The sequence below is a fragment of the Mustela erminea genome, chromosome 19, assembly GCF_009829155.1.
Source record: "Mustela erminea isolate mMusErm1 chromosome 19, mMusErm1.Pri, whole genome shotgun sequence".
Taxonomy (NCBI): Eukaryota; Metazoa; Chordata; class Mammalia; order Carnivora; family Mustelidae; genus Mustela; species Mustela erminea.
In genome coordinates, this window is record NC_045632.1 from 57,399,268 (window position 1) to 57,420,602 (window position 21,335).

The 21,335-nt window shown below is 62.0% G+C and overlaps 1 protein-coding gene and 1 pseudogene across 5 annotated transcripts in view; both read left to right on the forward strand.

Moving 5' to 3' along the window:
• The window catches only part of GSE1 (Gse1 coiled-coil protein), a 386,663-nt gene that overhangs the window by 235,892 nt on the left and 129,436 nt on the right, over positions 1-21,335 (forward strand). The gene's annotated exons all lie outside the window — the stretch shown is intronic.
• On the forward strand, positions 1,282-19,612 carry LOC116580236 (annotated as a pseudogene).

Here is a 21,335-nt window from a genome sequence, read left to right on the forward strand (position 1 = left end):
CTGGTGTCTGAGGTCAGGGCTGTGGCCACATGGGAGGGAGTGGGCTCCAGGCAGTTCCTGTCGCACAGCGGAGGACCCTGTGCTGCAGAAAGCCCCCTGCATGGTGTCTGAAGGGTTGTGAGCAGAGGAGCCGTTTCCGTTTAGTTGACGAGCACGACAGCCCCGGAGTGGAGACAGGAGCACGGCCTGCGGGAGACAGGCAGGGTCTTTGAGACCCTGGACAGTTAAACGCCCTTTGGGGCTCCATTAGGCCAGTCCCCAGCCTTGGGAAGGTCTGATCGGGCTGCAGTGACGTATCACTGGGGCCCTCCATGTCACTGGTCCCTCGGCTCAGTGCTCTGCGGGGCTGCCTGAGACGGGCAACAGGTAGGGGCAGTGCCCTCCCAGCCATGGAGACTTCTAGCACGAGCAGGTGAGTCGGGGGCCTGGGAGAGTGGCCTAAAATGGTGCAGGGTGCCAGGCCCACCCCCACAGACCCCAGGGAGGGCTCCCCGCAGAGGCAAATCCAAGCAGAGGGGCCGGCTTCTCGAGGGCAGAGTCTGTCTTCCCAGGGGGACTCCCGGCTGCCCACCTCCCTGGAGGGTATCGCGTCCACACCAGGTATCCTCGTGCTCTTGCTGTTCCTCCATGTAATTCGGCTCATCTACCCACCCCTCCATTTAAGCTCCTACTGTGTGCTTACATGTGTGCTCAGAGTGTGGGAGGGAAGGTCTAAGACCTGACCCCTGGTCTCTGTCTCTCACTCATGTGTTCCTGATGCCAGCACCTGTCAGAGCCTCCAGCACTCCAGGCACAGTGTTCTTCTCTAGGATAAACTCAAGGTCAAGTTGAGAGACAATTCTGGCTTCTCTCTTCCACAGTGTATCCAGATTCCCTGTCCCCTGCCAAGTCTTCAACTGACCAATTTGGTTACAGCATGCTCATAGCCAAGGAGGGGAAGACATGCGTTAGCAATTCAGTTCCTGGCAGGAAATGCCACGAGAGAGGGAAACACGAGATGCTGCAGGAGAGGAGTCCCAGGTGTCAGGAAGTTGGACTGGGGTTTTGAAGGATGCCTAGGAGTTTGTGAGGTCAGGAAGAGAGGATGGAGTCTTTGTAACCCTTGTGGGGCCTCTGGGAAAAGCTGGAGCACACCAGAGGATCAGACGAGGCCAAGAATTAGGCAAGAATGAGGAGAGGTGGTGGCCGATCTCTTGGAGCCGAGACAGGGCTGGGCTCTGGAGGGACGTGCACGGTTTGGTCAGCGATGGGACGTCAGCTGATGAGGCAGCGGCCTCAGGCAGACTCCAAGCCCCGCCCCCAGGGGGTCTGATTGGGTGTGACCAGAAATCAATGTCCTATATGCTTTTCATATTTTTTATTTTACTTTTAACCTTAGCATCGGTCTCTTTTGCCCATGGTGCCAAAGACACAAGAAAAAACGGTGTAGAGAAGCTGTCCAGTAGAAGGGCTCCCAGGTGCATGATTCTACCCTCGTGGCAGCCATGAGGCACATGTGGCTCCCATGCCCGAGAAATGGAATTGTAAATTGTATTTAATTCCAATTAGTTTGACTTTGAATTTCAATTATCGCCTGTGGCTAGTGGCTACTATACTGGGCAGCAGGGCTCCAGGGTGCAAAGAAAGCCCCCTCCCTGCCCCCAGCGCCCCATCCCGTGTCTTGGTGGGCTTTCAGTGGGGCTGGGGTGATGATTCTGGAGCAGGGACCATGCAGCCACAGACCTGGCGTGGCACGTGGTCTAGCACACCCCGCCCCCGCTGTGAGCCTTGCTTCTCTAATCTGTGACTGAATGGCCCAAAGCTTTCTTTAGAACGGGATGGATCCTTCATGGCCGTGTTCCTGGTGCGGTGGCTCAGGGTCCCTCCGTGGCGGTCGCATGGCATTCCTCTACCCGCAACCTCAGAGTGGGACCTTACTTGGAAATAGGATGTTTGCAGATGGGTTGGGGTTAAGATGCTGGATCCGGGTGGGCCTGAATGCGGTGACTGCCTCGGAGCAGAGGAGAGATGCCCGAGGAAGGCCGTGTGAGGAGGGAGGCGGAGGTGGAGGGACGCAGCCACAGCCCAGCGACCCCCAGGACCCCTAGGAGCGGCCAGAGGCAGGTGCGATCTTCCCCTGGAGCCTCTGGAGGGAGTACGGCCCTGCAGGCACGTCCGCTTCAGACGTCTGGTTTCCAGAATGTGAGAGAATGAACTTGTGTTGTTTGAAGCTCCTGGTGGGTGGCCCCAGACAGCACGTGTCAGGCCTGGTGGCACTGGTGTCCCCTTGCCGGGCGTCCTGTGTGCTGGGCTGAGCCCACAGCTCCATGCGGAACACTCCCCACCTATCTTGGACTCCCCACATACCTGGACGAGACGCGTGCTGCAGAACCACCACGCCCACTCCACGCTCTCCGACTGGTGTCTCTGAGACTTTGCTTTGCCGCCTGCTGCCCGTTGGCCTCAGTCTTCTCATCTGGGCAAAGGGACCCTAGGGCAGGGCGGGTGACGCCTGTGGGAGCGGCCATCCCAGCGCTGTCCTTGGAGGCCTAGGTTATGAAGCTGACCTCCCAGGCTCCGGGTCAGCCCTGGAGATGAACATCCCAGACCAGAGGCCAGTGGGTGGGGAGGTGGCCCTGGAGGCCGTTGCTGTGGTGACAGTGGCCTTCTCCCACCCCACCCGCCCCTCGCGCCGCAGAGCGTCACCCTGCATGGAGGCCGGCCCGCGACCCTCTGGCCGGCCGCCCCGGCTCTGGTCACGGGGCCGGACGGGAGAGCTGCCGACACCCCAGCTCTCTCTCCGAGCCGCGGATCCATCAATGTGAGAGGAGGCTCTGCGCAGTAATAGCGTGGGGCCTGCCGGGCAATTGATTTAAATCATTTTATAGAGAACCTATGTAAAATAAAAAGCCTTTAATCACATTTGTATCCATTTCCAGGCTCAGTAAATCAATTTGAATTGAGCTGGGTGCCACGGTCACAGCTGATTAGCGTGTGTATATATGGTCAAATTAATGCCGGCCAAGTCTGCTGGATGCGGGCGCAGCCATTAGCTCCTGCCTCGGCCGCTGCTGGTGGGGGGCGTGCCCTGGACCCCGACCGCAGGGTGGACGTCTCTGCTTCTCGTGCCAGCCTCCTGGGAACCCCTCAGCTGTGCTCCCGGTGGTTCCTGTGGCTGCCCGGAGGAGAAGATGTAGCTGGGCTCCACATGCACCCATCACCCCAGGGGCAGCGTCTGTGCAGCTGGAAAGCTCTTTTCCAGCAGCTTCTCCCGCGGCTCTGCCTGGCGCCTCCCGGCCCACGCCCTCACCACCGGCAGTCTTGGGCGGGCTGGTCCAGCCTCATCTGCACCATCAGCCTTGACTGAGGCCTTTCCTGGCTGTGTCCCAGGGGCCAGGGGAAGGGACGCAGGATCCATGTCCTTCTGCCTGTGGAGCACTGGGGACATATAGGAACCACACAGATAGATCCGTGACCTCAGAGCCGTCCGCGAACCCAGTGTGTCAGTAGAAGTGGGGGTTGGAAGCGTGGGTGCTCTGGGGCAGGAGGCAGGTAGCAGAATTCAGAAGCAGTTGGGTATCTGAGCTGGTATCCGAGTGAGGCCTTGCAGGCCACAGGGAGTTACCCAGACGTCCGAGAGAAGGGGCTCCAGGCGGAGGGACCAATGGGGCCTGTGTGTGATGTGGAGAGAGCGAAGGCGCAGACCCGGGGGCGAGTGCACTGAGGGGCCACAGGGCATTCTTGGAGGGCGTGAATGGGCCAGGCAGAGCCCCTCTGGCTGTTGTGAGGGGCAGAAGCAGGGACACGCGGCAAGGGGGCAGGTGAGGAAGAGGACAGTGGGCCTCCGTCAGGGGGGCGGAGTGGTGCCCTGGGCCACGAGGGGAGCCCTGAAAGCATGGGCGGGCCGAGCAGGGACACAGCATCTGGACAGGAGGTGGGGGCGTGCAGCCCGGACAGTGTCCCTAACATGGGGGACGTGTGATTGTGATGGTGGCGATGGTGGCCTCTGGCCCACGTGGACAAGAGCTGCTTTCTGCCCTCCCTCCTGTGCCCAGTTGGGTCTCAAGACTTGCTCTGGGTGCCCTAGCCCCCTCAGTGCCACTGAGGCGTCGGGGAGGTGACCCTGGGCGGGCAGCCAGGCCCAGAGAGCTGGCCACCGCTGGCCACCCCTCAGGGGCCCATGCCAGATGGGCTTGGCCAGGGTCCCCGGGTGCCTTGCTCCTGCTCATCAGACCTGGGGTCTTAAAGCAGGAGAAGAGGGTTCTCTCCCAGTCTGAAGGCCAGAAGTTTGGAATCAGGGCAGGGGGCCGTGCTGTGCTCTGTCCCAAGACCCTGAGGAGGACGCTGCCTGGTGTGGTTGGCACTCTGGGTGTCCCTCAGCCCGCATCACTCTGATGCTGTTTCTGTCCCTCTGTCTTCTTGGAGGGACCCAGACACGTCAGATTTGCAGCCCATCCTAAGCTGACTCCATCCAGAGAGATCCCATTTCCAGACGAGGTCACCTGAGGTTCTGGGTAGACGTACTTGGCGGACACTCTTCGCCCCACGACAGACCCCCTTTGGCGGAGGAGCATTAGGGCTCAGCAAGGAGACCCTCTCCTCTGAGGGCGAGGAGACCAGGTCGGCGGAGGGCTTCTGCGCGGCCGTGTGTGCAGCGAGGAGGCCCAGGGCCCGGCCTGGCTCGGCCTGGCCCCAGAGCATCTCGGTCAGGCCAGGGGCCTTCCTCCGGGCTGTGCTCGCGCAGGACCCCTTCCCACACCGCAGTATTTCCAACGCAGCCGTTCCAGTGTTCTGCGGCCCTCCTAGGAGGAGGAGAGAAAGGAAGGGAAACATCCTGGATGGCGTCCTCAGGCGCGTTTGGGGGGTGCTTCCCCTCCTGTCCTGAGTCAGGGTGTGCCGTCGGGGGAGGAGAGAGCCCCGGGGCTGGCGTCCAGGCCCCTGTCTTGTCCTGGCATGTAGCTCAAGCCCTCAGGGCCTCTGGACCCTTTGCTCTCAGGCGGCTGATAAAAGGTAGCCGTGTCCCACTGGGTTTTGAGGCTCAAATGAGAATGTGCTTTGAAATCTTTAAACTGGGGAACAGGGAGTTCAGGCCTAATGAAGGCCTCCGGGAGGCGGGGGAGGGGCTGATTCTGAGACCCAGTGAGGGGCTGGGAGGTGGGCTTTATCCTGCTGGGAAGGATGCTGGTGCCCGGGGACCAGGGACAGTTCGCCCAACGTCCTGCAATGTCCGATTTCTCATTGTCACAAGCCGCAAGCAGCTCTGCCTCGGGGCGCCGTCGGGGGTCCCGGGAATCGATCGTTCTGGGCCTGGAGTTGGATCCCACGTGGATCCGGGCAAACGCTTGCGTCTGGCGGGGAGTGGGGGCACGACCCAGAGCAGGGGTCTCCTGCTTCATTTCCCCAGGGTCTGGGCCCACGGTGACAGCGACTTGACCCCGTTCCTCGGAGGTGAAAGGCCCCCACTTGGCAGCCGGCGCTAATTCCCAGAACCATCCATCTCCCGCAGCTCTGCCCCTCCCCGTGCGGGCGTCGGGGACAAGTGAGCGGTGCCTCTCGCGGGGCCCGGCCAGGAATTGCTACAACAGGTTTATGCCGCGTGAGTGATGGTGTTTGCACCGCTGACGCTGGGCGCCACCGGCACCGGCAGCCCCACAGACAGGCTCACGGAGACCAGAGCCATAAATACTGTGGGAGGCTTCCAGCCAGGCCACAGAGGCCGCAGGCGAGACCACCCCGGGGCGCTGGGAGGCTTGCAGCGTGCGTGCACCCGTGGGTCTGGAAGCGGCCGAAGTGCTGGGCGGCTTTGACAGGTTGAGGGCAGAAATGGAATTGGGGAGAAATTGGCTTCTTTGGAGGAGAGCCGGGCCCCTGCTGTCAGTGGCAAAGAGCAGAGTGGGAGTGTTGGGAGGATTCCGAACGCTGTCCTCCAAGGCCAGCTTCCCTGGAGGGCGTGTGAGCGGCTGGCTGCAGGAGAGGGAGCGAGGGAACTGTCACCAAGACTCAGGACAGCGTTGCTGGGAAACGTCCCCCACCGGCTGCCTGTCTCCCAGGCTGGCTGGGGGTTCCGGAGAGCCTTGCGCTGCGGTGTTTTCATGGCCCCCTTGTGTCTGCACCGGCCTAGTGCCACTGAAGCTGTCATTTAGCGTGGCCCCATGGGCAGCCGGCACGGTTCTGGCCTCCAAGGCCCTTCCTCCCCGGCCCACTATGGCTGACATCAGGGATCCCAGAATCGCTGTAGCCGTGTCCTCGGAGCCAGAGGCTTCAGCCCTGGGCCTCAGTTTCCCCATCTGTAAATGGGGCCGTGGAGCTATCCCATAGGGGCATGGATATTAAATGAAGAGATCAGGTGTGTGAATTCCTGGGCCCACTGCCTGGCACAGGGTCAGCAGGACGTCCCTGGAAGGCATCTTGCAGGAGTTTTCAAGTCTGTATTTCTAGTTCAAGCATGCACACACGTGCTGACAGTGCCCAGCCTCGTGTGCTAGGGAACTCGGCTTCTTAACTCATGTCTACACCACGGCTACGCAGCCCCAGTCCCCAGATAAAGGTCCCCGTTGCTGATGCCAGGGGCTAGCACATCCACACAGCTGGCTGGCACCTGGCTCAGGTCACAGGGCGGGGAGCCTCGGGAAGCATGCTGGGTCCCTGGAGGGCCTGCTGGGGCTGCATGGTTTGGCCCCCGCCGTGGTAATGGTTTGCCCCTGTGACCTCCCCGTGAGGGCGATGCTCTGGTTATCCCTGTTTGCAGATGGGGGAACTGAGGCCCGGGGATCTGCCGTCGCTCTTTCCTGAAGTCTCGGGGCTGGGAGTGGCCGTCGTCACCGGGCAGGGGGCAGACCGCACCAGCTCCAGCACTTGGAACCTTGGCATCAGCACCCAACCTTGGCGAATGGGTCTGGGGAGCCATTGACAGGTTGAGGGCAGAAATGGAATTGGGGAGAAAATGGCTTCTTTGGAGGGGAGCGGGGCCCCTGCTGTCAGGGCTACAGGGAGAACAGAGATTTTCTAGAAAGAGCTGAGGCCTGATGGGGTGGTCGGGTGGACCCTGCAGGGTTTTCAATGGGGAAGGACCCCCCCTTTCCAGGCACCGTGTGCAGGTGGGGCTGGGACATGCCAGCCGCTGACTCCTCAGAGGTAGGCCCGGGCAGGTGCGGCAGGCCTGGCGAGGAAAGGATAGGCCAAGTGCAGGCCAGGTAAGCTCGGCACCAGGGAGAGAACGCCAGCCGCCGTCCCCGAGTGAGGGTCACAAAAGTGAGAAAAAAATTTTTAATGCTCCGTAACGTGGGTACACTTCCTACTACTGAACTCTGTACAGTTAAGAACGGTGAAGGTGGTCAGTTTTATGCGTTTTACCATGATTAAAAATAATGCTTCTAATTCACCTAAACATGCGTCTTAAATCCTCTCCCAGGGACACCTGATACCTGCCGCGTCCGCTCCCGGAGGGAACGCAGCACCACGTGCGTGGCTGGCCCAGGGGACGAGCCCCCTTTGGAAAAGCAAAAGGCTGGGCTGTGTCCAGACCCACGGGCTTGCGCCTGCACGCGGACACCCCAGGCCCCACACAGGGGCTCGTTCTCAGGAAGCGAGGCAACAACACAGTCGGAGGGCAGGTGCGGGTTGCTGCGGCGGAAACCCGGGACCGCCCCGAGCACCCCAGCCCTGGGCACCGACCCTTGCGCGCTGGGAGTCGAGGCAGACTCCCCGGGGTCCTTCCAGCCCCTGCGGGCGCCAGCAAAGGGCAGGCGGCCCAGTGCACCGAGGGGCCCCGTGCACCCTGGAGAAAGGTCTGTGCCTTTTTCTCCTCCTGTCCTTCCGGGGAAGGGAAAGACAAGCGGGAGTGGGTTTCGCAGTTCACGTGGGTTCCCCGCAGACCTCCGGAGGAGCGATAAACAGATCTGCATCCTGGTGGTGGCTAATTTGTTTTCAATAGGTTTCAATCAATTACGTGGGGTCCTTGGAAGGGGAAGCGAACCCGTAATTGGCTAAAATAAATCACTCAGCACTTCAAAAGCGGCTCTCCACTGAGATGTGAGCAGCCCAGCCTTCGATTAATAAACAGGCGTGCTTGTCCCCCACCCCCCGGGTCCCCAGCTCCATGGGAACCGCGAGGCCAGCGTCCGGGAGGAGGGGCACGGCCTGGCCCTGATGGACTGGGTCACCCTGCAGAGGTCACCAGTGTCTGGTGTGTCAGGGAGTCAGTCAGCCACGCCACTCGGCCTGTCCTCTCCTGTGACCGCCATGGCCGTGTCCTGGGGCTACATTACACAGTCCCCAAACAGGGGGCGTGGACAACAGCTCTGTTCTCCATCCGGAGGCAGAAGACGGAGGGCCGTGCACCCTCCAAAGGCTCCAGGGAGGACCCTCGCCTCTCCTAGCTTCCGGGGGTGGCCAGGGCCTCCTCCGTGTCCCTCGGCTTGTGGCCACATCCCTCCCGCCTCTGTCTCTGTGGCCACATGGCCTTCTCCCGCTGTGGAATAACAGAATGCCACGTTGGAATGACCCCCACTCTAGCACGAGCCCGTCTTAGCTTATATATTAACGACGTAATCACGTGTTCGTGATGTGTTAATGACATCTCCAAATAAGGCCGCGTCAGGGGCTCCTGGAGGACGGGGCTCCGGTATGTCTTTCTGGGGGTATGTAGTTCCGTCCACCACACCCCCTTCTGGGTGAGCACCTCGAAGGGCAGGCTGCCTGCCGACAGATGCGGCCCCTCTGCCTGTGGATTTGGAATGGGAGCCCTTCCCCAACGTGGGGCACCGGGAGCCCGGTGACCTTGTCTCTTCCCCTCCCGTTTGGGGACGAGGTCCCCTCCCGATGAGTCACGTCATTCCTGGATTCCCATCGGGTCCTGGCAAAGCTCTCCTGCCATCACTGTGGGGGCGGCAGAGGGTAGGGACGGCAAGGTTAGCGGCGAGAGAGCTCCTGGTGCAGACCCCATTCAACGTGCGTAAAAGTCATCCTGAGCCGAGTGCCGGCTCCGTGCTCATTTTGGGAGGTCCAGCGGGGGAGCTGGGGGCCAAAGGGAATCTCTGGCAGGTGTGCGATGGGGGAGGCTCCGTGGGGGACCGTGGGATAGAGTGTATACCCTGCGGGCACTGAGCTTTAGGGACGTCCGCCCACAGTAGGGTAGACTGAGGCCCCCAGTGCCCGGTTCAGGGCCCAGCCAGAAGGGCAGGTAAGCATGTGGGTGTGGCAACCAGGGGCTGAGGTTCCAAAACGTTGCTGAAGGCTCAAGCCCTTTGTTTCGAGACCATGGACGTGCGCCTTCAGCGCGGACCCCGGCCGCTGCCTTGGGGGTGGAGGTGGTCAGCCTGACCCCTCCCGACTTCCCGCGTGACATGACCTGGAGCATCTCGGAGTCTGCCCTGCACCCCCCTTGCTAAGTGTCTCCCGTGTTTCAGCTCATCCGCTCCTCAGACCTGCTCCCCTGCCCCCGTGTGAGAGGAAGTGGGACCGCCTGCCCATTTTACAGATGAGGAAAACTGGGGTTGGGCCGAGTCACAGCACTTGACATCCCGGCAAGAGAGCGGTCTGCCTCGAGAGTCCCCGCCATTCACCGTTGTGCCCGGGGACGTGGACACAGAGTCCCAGGGGAACTGCGTTCCCTACACTGGTCAGCACTGGGGCCAGGCCCCAGCCCAGGTCTCAAGAGCCGTGGTCCAGCTTCTCGGCCTGTCTGGTGTCCTGAGTGTGATTCCTTTGTCCTCCAGGCCATGTGTGTGCCACAAACACTACAGATGGGGACAGGATGCGGAGTGACGGAGCCGAGGCCGCTCCTGACCCACAGACCAGACTGTCCGGAAGCAGGAGCCGCGCAGGTGTTCTTGGAGGGGGAAGGGCTGCATCCAGCCTGACCTGTCGGTGTTGGTGGGAGGGACCCTCCTCGAAGCCTAAATAAGATGAGCCTTGAACAGAGACAGGCAGTGGCCCCAGGGGACTGGGTGGCAAGTGGGGCGGCAAAGATCACCCATTCTGAGACACAGGCTGGAACGTACAGCAAAAACATGGTCTCCGATGGTGGGGAAGGTTATCAGAGGGAAGAGGCAGGAAGCAGGGAGGGGGAACCACCCCCCCCATGTCCCCCACTGCCAAGGAGACTGAGCTGGCATCTGAACAAAGAGAGGGGAGCAAACCAAGTTGGCATCTAGGGAAGGTCGTCAGGGCAGAGGGAGGAGCATGGGCAAAGGCCCTGTGGTCTGACCTGGTCTGGCCTGTTTGCAGAACAGTGAGGCATGGATACCGCCGATGCAGGAGCCCGATTCTCTCTTCCTGGTGGCTTTCTCTGGCATCCGGGGATCGCCGGTCTTTGTCATGAATGACGAGAGGCGTGGGAGGGGGGCAGCCTGCAGCTGAGAAGGGCAGGTGCTGGTGTGGTCCCTCCTGCCTCGCCTCCCCAGCCTCTGCGGGCTCGCTCCTCTCTCCCGCTCACAAATCACAGCCGCCTAACGAAGTGCTGCGCGCCTTGAGAGAGCTCCAGGGCCCCTTGCTCTGAGCCAGGTCAGAGCCCCCGCGAAATTACAGCTGTAAGACACGGCGAGGGGGGCACGGGGCCCTCTCACCCCGCCTGTAATTACGGCCCACGGAGTGCTGATTGCCACAGTCCAATTAATTAAACACGGCAGCGACCCAAATTATGATCCCTTGCCTCTTCCTGAGCAGTATTTTTAACCTTAACTGTCACGGCCGAGCTTAAATTTCCTATCTGGACAGAAGTGTCACCTGCGGGAGAAGGAGTGGTGCTGAACTGAACATCGCCGGTGACAGACCCTGTAATTAGAAACTGTAGTGTCCCCGAGACTGGTCTTTAAAACTGTCAGAAGCCAAACGGCCGTCATTTGATACAAGACTATCATTACCCGTGAACCTATTAGCTGCAGGTAAATAACATATTATGCCGGGGACGGAAAGCAGGCAGGTCGGGGAATTCGCTGACGCTTAATTAGGACCCGCAGTGCAAAAGATGGATGGTCGGTCACCTTCTCCCTTCCTTCATTAGGAGCGAGGGTCCGGCGTGGCCGTGGTCACGGGGGGGACCCGGGCTGCTGACCGGGCAGAAAGCTCTGCCTCCCCCACCCGTGCGTCCCTCTGCCCTCGTCAGGCTGCCTAGATGTCGCTTCCAGGCCACCGAGACCGATCCCGACACGGCGGCAAGGTTCCGGGAGACCCCATGTGGGCGCACCCCTGGGCAGAGGGCCGGGGCGGGGGACAGACACCCTGTCTGGCAGAGGGTGTCTCCTGGGAGGGGGCCTGGGTCCTCCCTGTGGAAGGAGTGCGCTGCCAGCCCAGGCTCTGGGGGCGTAGACGGGAAGCATGGCCCTCGACAGTTCGGAAAGCCTGTCTTGCCCAAGTGTTCTCCAGCTTCCCGATGCTCTGTTCCTCCCCTTGTCCTCAGAACTGGGACACCCGGTCAGGACAGGCCTTCTGAGGCCCTAGCAGCCGGTCCCCCGCTTGGCAGCCTGAAGGCCGGCCCTCACCCCTGAGCGGTCACGGATGGCGCACAGATGTGTGCCTGCAAACTCGTGGGGGTTCCGACTTCTGTTTGGACGTGTGTCCAGAGAACGTACGGTGAGCCTAGGAAGCCTGTGGGGTCTGGGTGTCGGGGCCCAGGATGACGGTCCAGTAGTGAGTGAGGCCCCTTAGACAAACACGAAGTCAGTCCAGCTGCCAGGATGCCTGGGTCCTCGAGTACCAGAAAGCCTGACCTGAACCAGCTCAAACAGTCAGGGATTCTGATGTCTCAGAGCAAGGGCTGGAGAGGGAGGTCAGGTGGGCTCGGGGCCCGGAGCCTCGGCCTGGCTCTGCCCTCGGTGGGTGACGTCCTTGGGCTCGGTCGTCACGTAAATGAAGAATCTAAGAAGTTGAGGTTCTGGCGAGAAGTCACAGCTGTCGACCCCCTAGACAGAGGATTCCCCGTGTCCCCAGCTGTCCGCACAGCCCGCACACTGAGCACACACCACGCTGTCGCCCGCACGCCTACTGGCACGCGTGCTCGTGCTCCTACGCACACGCCCGCGCACGCACACCTTCTCCAGTTTGGATTCTGGTGTTTGCTAAATGCTTGGTCCGCACCCCCCTCTGTCCTGGTGTCTGGACCCTTCTTCTGCAGGGCAGGCCTGAGCGAGCCCCGTGAGCTGTGTGCGACACCAGGAGAAGCACCCAGGACAGGAGAGTGAAGCCCTGGGTCTGGGGAGTCGGGGAGCAGCGTGACGTGGGGGCAGGAGCACGGGCTTCTGCGGCCTGGGTGACCCACGGCCACGTCTAGCCCAACCCCCCATGAGTCTTGGAACCCGGCCTAGGTCTCCCCTGTCTTTGAGGCTGTCACCCTGCCACATCTGTCACATACAGCAAATGCCCCTGAGGCCTGTGAGTGCCCAGGACTCTGCCTGGGGGGCCCTGTCCTCACTGTGTCCCCTCCTATGGAGGAGGGACCTGCTAAATTGAGCCCAAGCTCGAGACCAGGCAGTTCACGGGTGCCGCTCTGGAGTCAGGCAGAACCATCTGTTCCAGAGTCAGCTCTGCTACCCAGTGTGCCCTCAGCCTTGGTCACCAAACAGGGGGCAATGTTCTTGGCAGAGTGTGAACGAGGTGACCCGTGAGAAGCCCCTGCTTGGAGTCTGGCACACAGATGCACATCATATATTGCCATGGTTGTTATTCCCCAGAACCTTGCAGAAACTGTGCTTTCTGAGAATCAGACAACAGAAGGTAAACAAAGGTGGTGTCCAGGATATCCCTAGATGTCTCCAATCCAGGGTACAAGTTTGGATCCCCTCTTGTCTGCCAGGCTCTGAGAGGGGCTCACTGATGAACCAGACCGGGGCCGGGGGGTGCCCGCCATCCCCAAGGAGGGACCCGCTTCCGGCCATCCCGTAGCAGAACATGCGACACCAGCCCCATCTGGCAGCACTTCCTGCAGGGAGGGAAGGATGTCCCCGCTGTTAAGACTGTCGCCGCCAAACACTTGCGGCTCTTGAACCCTTGAAATGGGGCCAGGGAGACCCAGAAACTGATGTTCCCTTTTCCTTCCACGTTAATACTTGGCCGTAAACAGCCACATGCGGCTGCCCCGCAGGACACAGTTCTGCGGGGACACTTGGGAGGAAGCAGGCCTGGAGGGAAGCCTTTCATAGGTGGCTGGGGTCCCTGCTCAGCCCTGCAGGGAGAGGGACCTACCGGAGGAAGGAGGGAGGCTTGCTCCCGGAGAAGGGGACGGGGCTGGCCAGGGAGGAGCCCGAAGGGACAGAGCCTGCCGGGCCTCACGGAGACTTCCAGAGTGGCAGGTGTAGAGCCAGCGGAAAAGCCGGGACAGCGAAGTGGCCCGGACGGGGCAGAGCTGGGAGCGCCATCCCTGGGGGCTGTGCCTTGGCTGGTAGCAGAGACCATCCACGTCAGGGCGGTTCCGAGCCCGGGAGGCGGTGCTGGCGCGGGAAGTCAGGAGGGCTGGCTCACGTCGTCGAGTCGGGCTCCCAGCGCTGTGGAGAGCACCTCAGTCATGGTGCCTGCCGTCCGTCTGTCCGTCCATGCACGCGTGTATCAGCTGTTCTGAGAGTCCCTGCAGCTTGCTGGGAGAGCCAGCCCCCGACACGCTGAGCCCCGTGGCCGCGGGAGAAGACCGAGCAGCGGAAGCCGGGTCCCCACGGCCTGCGTTTTCCCGGTGACACCTCCTCTCCCCCGGAGTCACGGGCTGGCTGTGCCTGGTGCACTGTCTCCCACCCTGGGGGTCCACGGCCCCGCCGGCGCGCCGGCCGCAGACACAGCCGCCTCCTCCCCTCCCTCAGGGGTCCGCGTGGGGGTACCGTTTCTCGAGAGCGTGTCGTGGCGACATACGTGGTGGGCCGGGCCGTCTGGCGGGGGGAGATCCGTCAGCCGGCGTCCTCCGCTTCCAGCCCGACCCGCGTTTTAATTCTCTGGTCTGCGGGTTTCCGGTGCGCGTATCCGTCTACATCAGCGTCAGGCCGGATTGCTTTTGTCTTCCTCGGCCTGCTGACGGATCCTCCGGCGGATCTGTGGCCCAGCCTCCAGCTTCGACGCTCTGCGGTTTGGAAATGGAGTTGGGGGCTGCGGGGACTCAGAGGGACAGCAGCCCCAGCCGCCAAGGAAGGCTCTCTCTTCCCCCACCCCCTGCAGGGGGCCGGCCTTCCCCGTCCCAACCGGGGTTACCCCTGCTCCCCAGTGGGCTTTGTCACCACTGGGCATCACCAGGCCCCACAGGCCCGGTGACTTGAGTGGCGGAGATCTATTTTCTCGTGCTGCTGGAGGCTAGAAATCTAGGTGGAGGTGTGGGCAGGGCTGCTGTCCCCTGAGGTCTCTGTCCTGGGCCTCTAGATGGCCACCTTCTCCCCACGTCCTCAGCCGGTCCTCCTTCCGTGAGCGTCTGCGTCCTGATCTCGTCTTCGAGGGACTCTGGTCATGTCGGACCAGAGCCCGCCCCGATGGCCCCACGTTATGAAAGATCTCTCTGAAGACCGTGGTGCAAACACAGTCACCATCGGAGCTGCTGGGCCTGAGGGCTTCAACACAGGAGTTCCAGGGGCTGCGATTCAGCCTGTGTTTTCCTTGATCGCCTCCGTGAGGAGGACATTCGTCAGAAAAGTGTGTGTCGATGTCCCCATCGTGCGGGCGTCCAAGCTGAACTCACCATGTAACCAGCACCTGGAAACAAAACAGATGGAGCCCAGCCAGCTCCCAGAAGCCCCCTCGTGGGGCTCGTGGTTAGCCACTGTCCCCTGGGGAGGCTGCCGCCCCGACAACCAAGCCCATGAGATAATTTTTCAGAATGGGTGCTGTTCCCAGGGGACGTATGTTGGGTCACTTGGATCTAGCTGCCTCGTACCACGGCGGGAAGGGGGTGGTGGTGATGCGACAGGGGAGAGGCGGAGGGGGCCAGGCAGTGGGAGGAGACGCGATGCAGCTGTCCCCATGACCGTGCCCCAGGCATGTCTCCGGGTGGGCCTGGCCAGCGCCCAGGGTCCCGCAGCTGTTTCATGGGCTCGTGAAACATGGACCGGGGGAGGTAGATGCCCGGTGAGGTCGGTGTGCTGGGGGGACGTTGGTTTCTTGGCTTGTTCTTATCACACAGAGGAACTCTCGAGAACTTCATAGTGCTTTTTGTCCTTTACCTGCGTCCTGGCGCCTGTGAACCTGACATTCAGAAATCTGTGTGTGCCCGGCACCACGTTTTCCTCTGGGAAGGACACGAGCTTGTTGGCGGTGTGTCCTTGAGGAGCTGACCCTCGGGGTGTGGCGGCAGGATTGGGGGTCCCCACGGTGGGGACGGAGTTTTAGGAGGTGGCGAGGCCAGGGACCCACCGGAAGGGGAGGTGGGTGGTGCTGATCTCAGGATTGGACAGAAGGCTCACCTAGGGGAGGGCATGGCACAGACAAGGACTGCAAACAGGGACCAGGCAGGCTGCTCGTGCCGGGTCGGGAAGGTGCCGCCCGCGTGGCCAGAGTGCGGGTTTGTGTGGGCATGCGCAGAAACCAAGCCAGCCAGAAGGGTTGTATCTGTGATGGGGACAACTTTGAGAACCAGAATTTTGAAAGGCAGGAGTGACATTCTGGTTGGGGGGCAGTCGTCCTTGTGGGGGCTCCCCCCGGGCTGCTGGGGCCTCACCCAGAGCAGCTGGGCCGTGCCTGGTTTCTCCTGGGAGCCTGGAGCTCTGGACATGAGGTCTGCTGCCCACAACCTGAACCCTGTGCCCGGGGCGCAGCCCGTGTCCCCCACAGAGGAGCCTCTCAAGCCAGCTGCTGGGGGGAGGGGGTGTCTTCCTCGCTGCCCTCCCCTCGGGACACCTGCACCCCAGCCCCCAGCTGCTCTCTGGACCACGGAGTGCCCTGGCCCCGTCCGAGTTCTGTCCACTTGGCTGGCCTGGCCCTGGCCTCCTGCCATTAGCATACTTGGCAATGAGTAAGCACCTTGTGATTCCAGATCTTTCTCGAACTGAGCCACAAGAAGTCTCTGTGGAAGGTAGTACAGTGGCAGACTGCAGGGAGGGGCTGCTGCTAACCAGACGACCCCCCCCCCCCAAGCCTGCCTGTCCTCCAGGAGCCTCGCTCACAACAGTGACAGTGACAGCAGCCCCCCACCAGAGGCTGTGGGAGGCTTTGAGGTGCTGAGACTCATACCCCCAGCCCCCACATTGCGAGGGCCCCTCCTGATCTCTCTGTCCCCCTGCAGACGGTCTCTCTGACAGAACCTGACAAGAGCCATTTCCAAGATGGATTGATTCAATTTAGCACAAATTTTTGCTGGATTTGGTGACGTATGGCTCCCTGTTGGAACCGCATCAGATGTGACTCCGAAGAGAAAGGGTTTATTAGGGACCGGCGGCGCCGAGCAGGTGGGGCCCTGGGGGCCGAGAGCCTCCAGCACGACCGCCATCTCGCATGCTTGCTGGGGGGGGCGCCTGCCCACCCAGTCCTCCCATCGTCATTAGGGGGCCCCTCGGCCCAGCTCAAAGGGAAATGTTTTGTGAGCCGGCTTTTCATTGTCCTCCGGGGACTGAATTTCCATTCTATTCCCAGAAGCAAAGTTTTGCTGCTGCGCGGACCCCACCGTGGGAGACCCAGAGCTAAAGACGCTTCCCTCTGGGCTGATAAATTCTTAATGGAGGCTGCAGCTTCAGCAAGCACGATGCCACCCACGGCTCACCCCCAGCCTGGGACTGGCACTCCAATGCGTGTGTGTGTGTGTGTGTGTGTGTGTGCACGCATGTGTGTGTGGCCCGCACCTCCTGCCTCGGCCAGGACACACGCCACAGCTGGAGCCTCGCACGGTGCCTGCTGCTGGGTGCATGCGTGAGCAGAGGCTTCTGGACTGCATACTTAGTAAAGCCTCGGGGCTGCTTCTTCACCACCGAAAGAAAGTACTAGAAAGGAGCAGAGAACACATCCAACTCTGACTCCCTCGTCATCCACGTCACTCCAGCCACAGCGGCCCCCCTGCTATTGCATGAACGTGCCAGGCACGCTGCAGCCACAGGGCCTTTGCACCTGCGGTTGCCTCTGCCTGGAAAGTTCTCCTGAGATCGCCACGCTGCTCATGCTCTTGGCTCCTTCAAAAGTCAGCTGCTCAGCCCCGGCCACCATGTTGAAACGCAACCCTGAATTCCCCTCCTGTCCCGGTTTCCCTTTGTATCAGTCACCCTTAAGCTGTGTGCACACGTAAGTTCCACGAAGACGAGGGATTGCTCTCGGTTTTCCTCACTGCCATATTCCCAACACTGAGAACAGAGCCTGGCTCTCGGGAAGTAGTTGCCAGACGAGGTCGTTTCTGTGTGAGTGGACGGGCTTCCGTGGCCGTCTGAGTGGGAGGTAAGGAAGCAGGAACCTGGCTTGATTTTTGCTTTCTGTTTACGGGAGGCTGAAAAGTGCTCCCCCCCCCACCACCACCAAAGCGCGTGTCTTCATTCCTGGAACCCGTGGTAACTGACTTGGAAGAGTCGTTTGCAAATGTGACGGAGTGAGGGGTGGTGAGGCCGTAGGATCCCGGGTCATTCGGGGTGTTCCTGAATGCGACCGGGAGTGTCCTTACAAGGGGCGCCGACAGAGAGCAGGGGCGCAGAGGCGGAGGAGGCGTGTGAGCCTGGAGTGCCGAGCCCCAGAGTGCGGGCCGCCATCAGAAGCTGGGGAGAGCTTCTGAATGGAGCCCGGCCCCACCGACACCCACTGCAGCTCCGTGACACCAGCGTCCCCCCTTCTGGCCTCCAGAACTGTGACGAACAAGTGGGTATTTGAACCCCCCAAGTGCAGGGACGGTGTCGTGGCCGCCACGGGACACGAGGGCAGCACCTAGCACGGCTCCACACAACACGGAAGTCCGCTCCAGCAGCACGGCGAGGGCTGCACATGCGTCTGGGGGCTCACGCTCTCCCTGAAAGCAGGCCTCCCCGAGCTGCTCCGAGTCTGGGTCTCTGGGTGTGCCGGAAGCTGCTGGATTGAGCTGCTTTGGGGTGGGAGGAATGGAGAGGGTAGATGTGATGTGCGGGTGGGAATCGTTAAACCTTAGCTGGGAGCCTGGGGCCCGGGGGGGTCTCGCTCAGCCTTGGGGTCACCCTCAGGCTCATTGGGGCCCCCTCCAAACTGCGCCGGGGACTCCAGCCACATTCCTTAGAGCTGGGGCCCACAGGGAGCAGAACAGGTGACTAGAGAGGAGTCCGATCAGGCACGAGGGTCAGGCAGCAGCACCCAGCACCCTGCAGCCTGGGTTCTTCAGCGGGACCCCAGGCCCGCCCGGCTCTGAGCATGGCAGGCAGCCTGCTGCTGACTCTCCCTGTCTTGTCTGTGGTTGGAACCCCAAGCTTCGAGCCACTGACATGCAGATCCAACCCCTGCCCAGTAATTTTGGGGGGAGGGGTGCTTTCGATAGGCGTGGTGTTTTTCTCTCTCTTGAGGCGGATGGCTGATTGATTGCTTTTCATCTTGTACTTTGAGTAGCTGTGAGAGCTACTTTATATAAACATCAATTACCGGCACGTAATAAATTCAGGGTCCCTCGCACCGCGCGGACTCCAGTCCGGCCTTGTATCAGAGCCCTCCCAGCCCCCAGGCCCCAAAGGGCAGGGCTCCTTAGCTTTGTGTGAGAGCACAGGAGACAAAACGCTCTTTAATTGCGAATCCGCAAGAGGGCCAAGAACCCCAGTTTCACCTGTTCGTCCCCCGCCTGAGCGTGGGGACAGCTGGGCAGGTCACTGGCCCGGCCTTCGAAGGTCCTTCCCATACTTCTGACCCCCAACCCCAGCATTTGGCATTCAGGTCACCTTGGGGGCCTTGGAAGCCTTTGAAACACTCTTCTGCCCCGACCTCTGCTTGCTTGGGACGTGGCTGCCCCGTGGTTCTGCGCTGTGGTCCGTGGGCCCGTGTGGGGGCCGCTCCTGGGCATCACGTAGCCGGGACTCCCTGCTGCTCCCCGACTCCTGTCACCTTCGGGTCTGCCCCTCCCTCCTCCCGTCTGCAGGGGGAGCAGTTGAGATGCTGGTCTTCTTCCCTCCGGTCCAGCCCTTTGCAGCAGGGTGACCTCCGGCCACGTATTCAGCCTCTCCTGCCCCCATGTTGGGGCACCTCCTGAGGTCCCCAACCTCACCCCACTGATGAGAAACTTTTCTCTTCTCCCCTGTCTCCTGCTCCTCTGACTGAACATATCCCTAGGCGACCACGGGCCTGCCCATTGCTGGCCTCCCCGTCCCCCGTCTGCCCAACTTCCAGAAGGACTGGGGACACCTGCTGCCTCTGGCCTCAGCCCCACCCTCCTCTGGGAAACAGAAGGGCCCTCCCCCAGCTCCCCAGGCCTGGCACTTTTCCTGAAAGCCGCTGGCTCTTGGAGGCCCCCTGAGAACACACCCCAGGCAGGGACGGCGTCTGGCCCACCCTCCACCAAGCACCAGAATCCCCCGGATGCCCTAGCTGGGGAAACGCGGGTGGAAATCGGCATGTCTGGCCCCAGGTGATGCTGCTGATGTGTGGGAACCCCGCTTGGAGAACCGGGGACCCCTGGGCAAACAAAAGACCCTCCGCTCCCCCAGGGGATTCCAGGCTTTGGTTAGGGCCTCTGGGAGCGCTGAGACGGGAGGCAGCAGGGGTCCGCTTCCCGCAGGAGCCCTCGGCCTCTGCAGCCCTCTCCTGGCCTCTCCCTCTCCTCTCTCTTCCTCCCCCTTCTCCTCTGCTATCCCTCCTGGCTCCGCCCCTGCCCCCTCCTGGCTCCGCCCCTGCCCCCTCCTGGCTCCGCCCCTGCCCCCTCCTGTCTTCTCCTCCCAGCAGGGCAGTGTCGGAGGAGGACCAGGGACCCAGGCTCCCACTGTGTCCTGTAGCCTACTAGCCTAGGGCTTCGCTGGAAACAGACCAGATCTCTGCGCCCAGCCCCCTCCCCTCCCTCGTACCTGTGAGTCCCGCCTATGCTCCCCCCCGACCCAGGACAGCTTTCCCGGAGGAGGGGAGAAGGCAGGGAGACCCACCCAGGCAGGGGTGGGCCGTCCTGGCTTTGCGGCCCCCTGGCCCAGCCCTGCTGGGGAGCACAGACCCGCTGGAGGTTTGGCGCAGGCCCCTGAAAGGCTGCCAAGCCCCGTTTCTCACACACAGGCGCCTGCCCAGCTCAGAGACTCTGCAGCCCATTGTTCTGGGGAAGGCCCTGTTGCCAGATGGAGATTTCTCAAGTCCAGACCACAAGGCCCGGCCATGAGTGCCCCCTCGGCCCCGTCCCTCGGGTTCCGGAGCCCCCGGCTGCTGCCAGGCAGCTGCTCCTCGCCCCCTCCCTGGCCTGTGTCTGCCCCCAGGCCTGCAGAGGTCCTGGGAGCCGAGGTCAGGCCTGGGGAGTCGGAGGCTCGGCTGGGATGTGTGCGTGCACGTGCACACACGTGTTTATGCGTGTGTGCACCAGTGTGCGTACACACGCGTGTCTGTGTGCACACATATACACGTATGGGTGTGGCGCGAGTGTACACACGCGTGCGCCTGCCTCTGTGTGTGTGTGCACGTGAGCACAAGTTAGCTTGCACGGGTGTGCGTGTGTATGTGCACACCCCATCTCGGGGGGAGCCCGGGGGCCACCCTCCTGCTCCCAGTGTGCCTCCCGTTGATGAACGAGCGCTGCTGTTTCCCAAGAAGCATTCCAGCTCTCTGAAGTCAGTTTCCATCTGCAGGCGCCGCCCCACCTCTGCTCTGGCTTGTCCCTGTCCCCAGGGGCCTGCGCTCCACCCCGGGGTGGGGGGGGGTTGCCCTGGGGGCAAGGGCAGCCTGGTCTCAGGGAACACGTGGGCTCCTGCTGGATGGGGTCACCCTGGAGTCCACCGGGGGTAGGGACAGAGAGGAGGCAGCAGCCTCAGAAAGAGGGGCCACGGGTCCCCGGCCCACTCCTGAGTTTTCCTGGGGCCCAGAGGCAGTATTTTCTGTGAATGGGGAGACCCCTAAGCACATAGGGGGTGTGGGGGTTGGAGATACCCCCATGTTCATCTAGGCGCCCCCATGGCCGGCTGTGCAGGGCTGGGGTGGGAGGACACGGCGGCATGAGGCCGGGGACTCTGGGAGCCGCAGCAGGCCCTCTCCAGCATACTGCAGAGCGTGGGGGAGCGGGTTCCTGTCCGCCGGCTGGGGCTGCTGCTCCTGGGCACCCCACTCCGCCCCCTGGACGCCGCTCCTGGCCCAGCTTTCTCACCCTCAGGCACGCGGGGCAGCGGAGCAGGACCTGGATGTGGACAAGAGTGCAGGAGGAGGGCGTGCGCGGCCCCTGGCCCCAGGCAAGGCAGGAAGGGGAGCCCCCACGGGCTGCCGTCCCTGTGGGCTCACGTGTCTTCACCTAGGCACCTCCCTGCGCCCCGCACGTCGTGGTCCTTGCCTGTGGACAGACTGCTGTGCCGGAG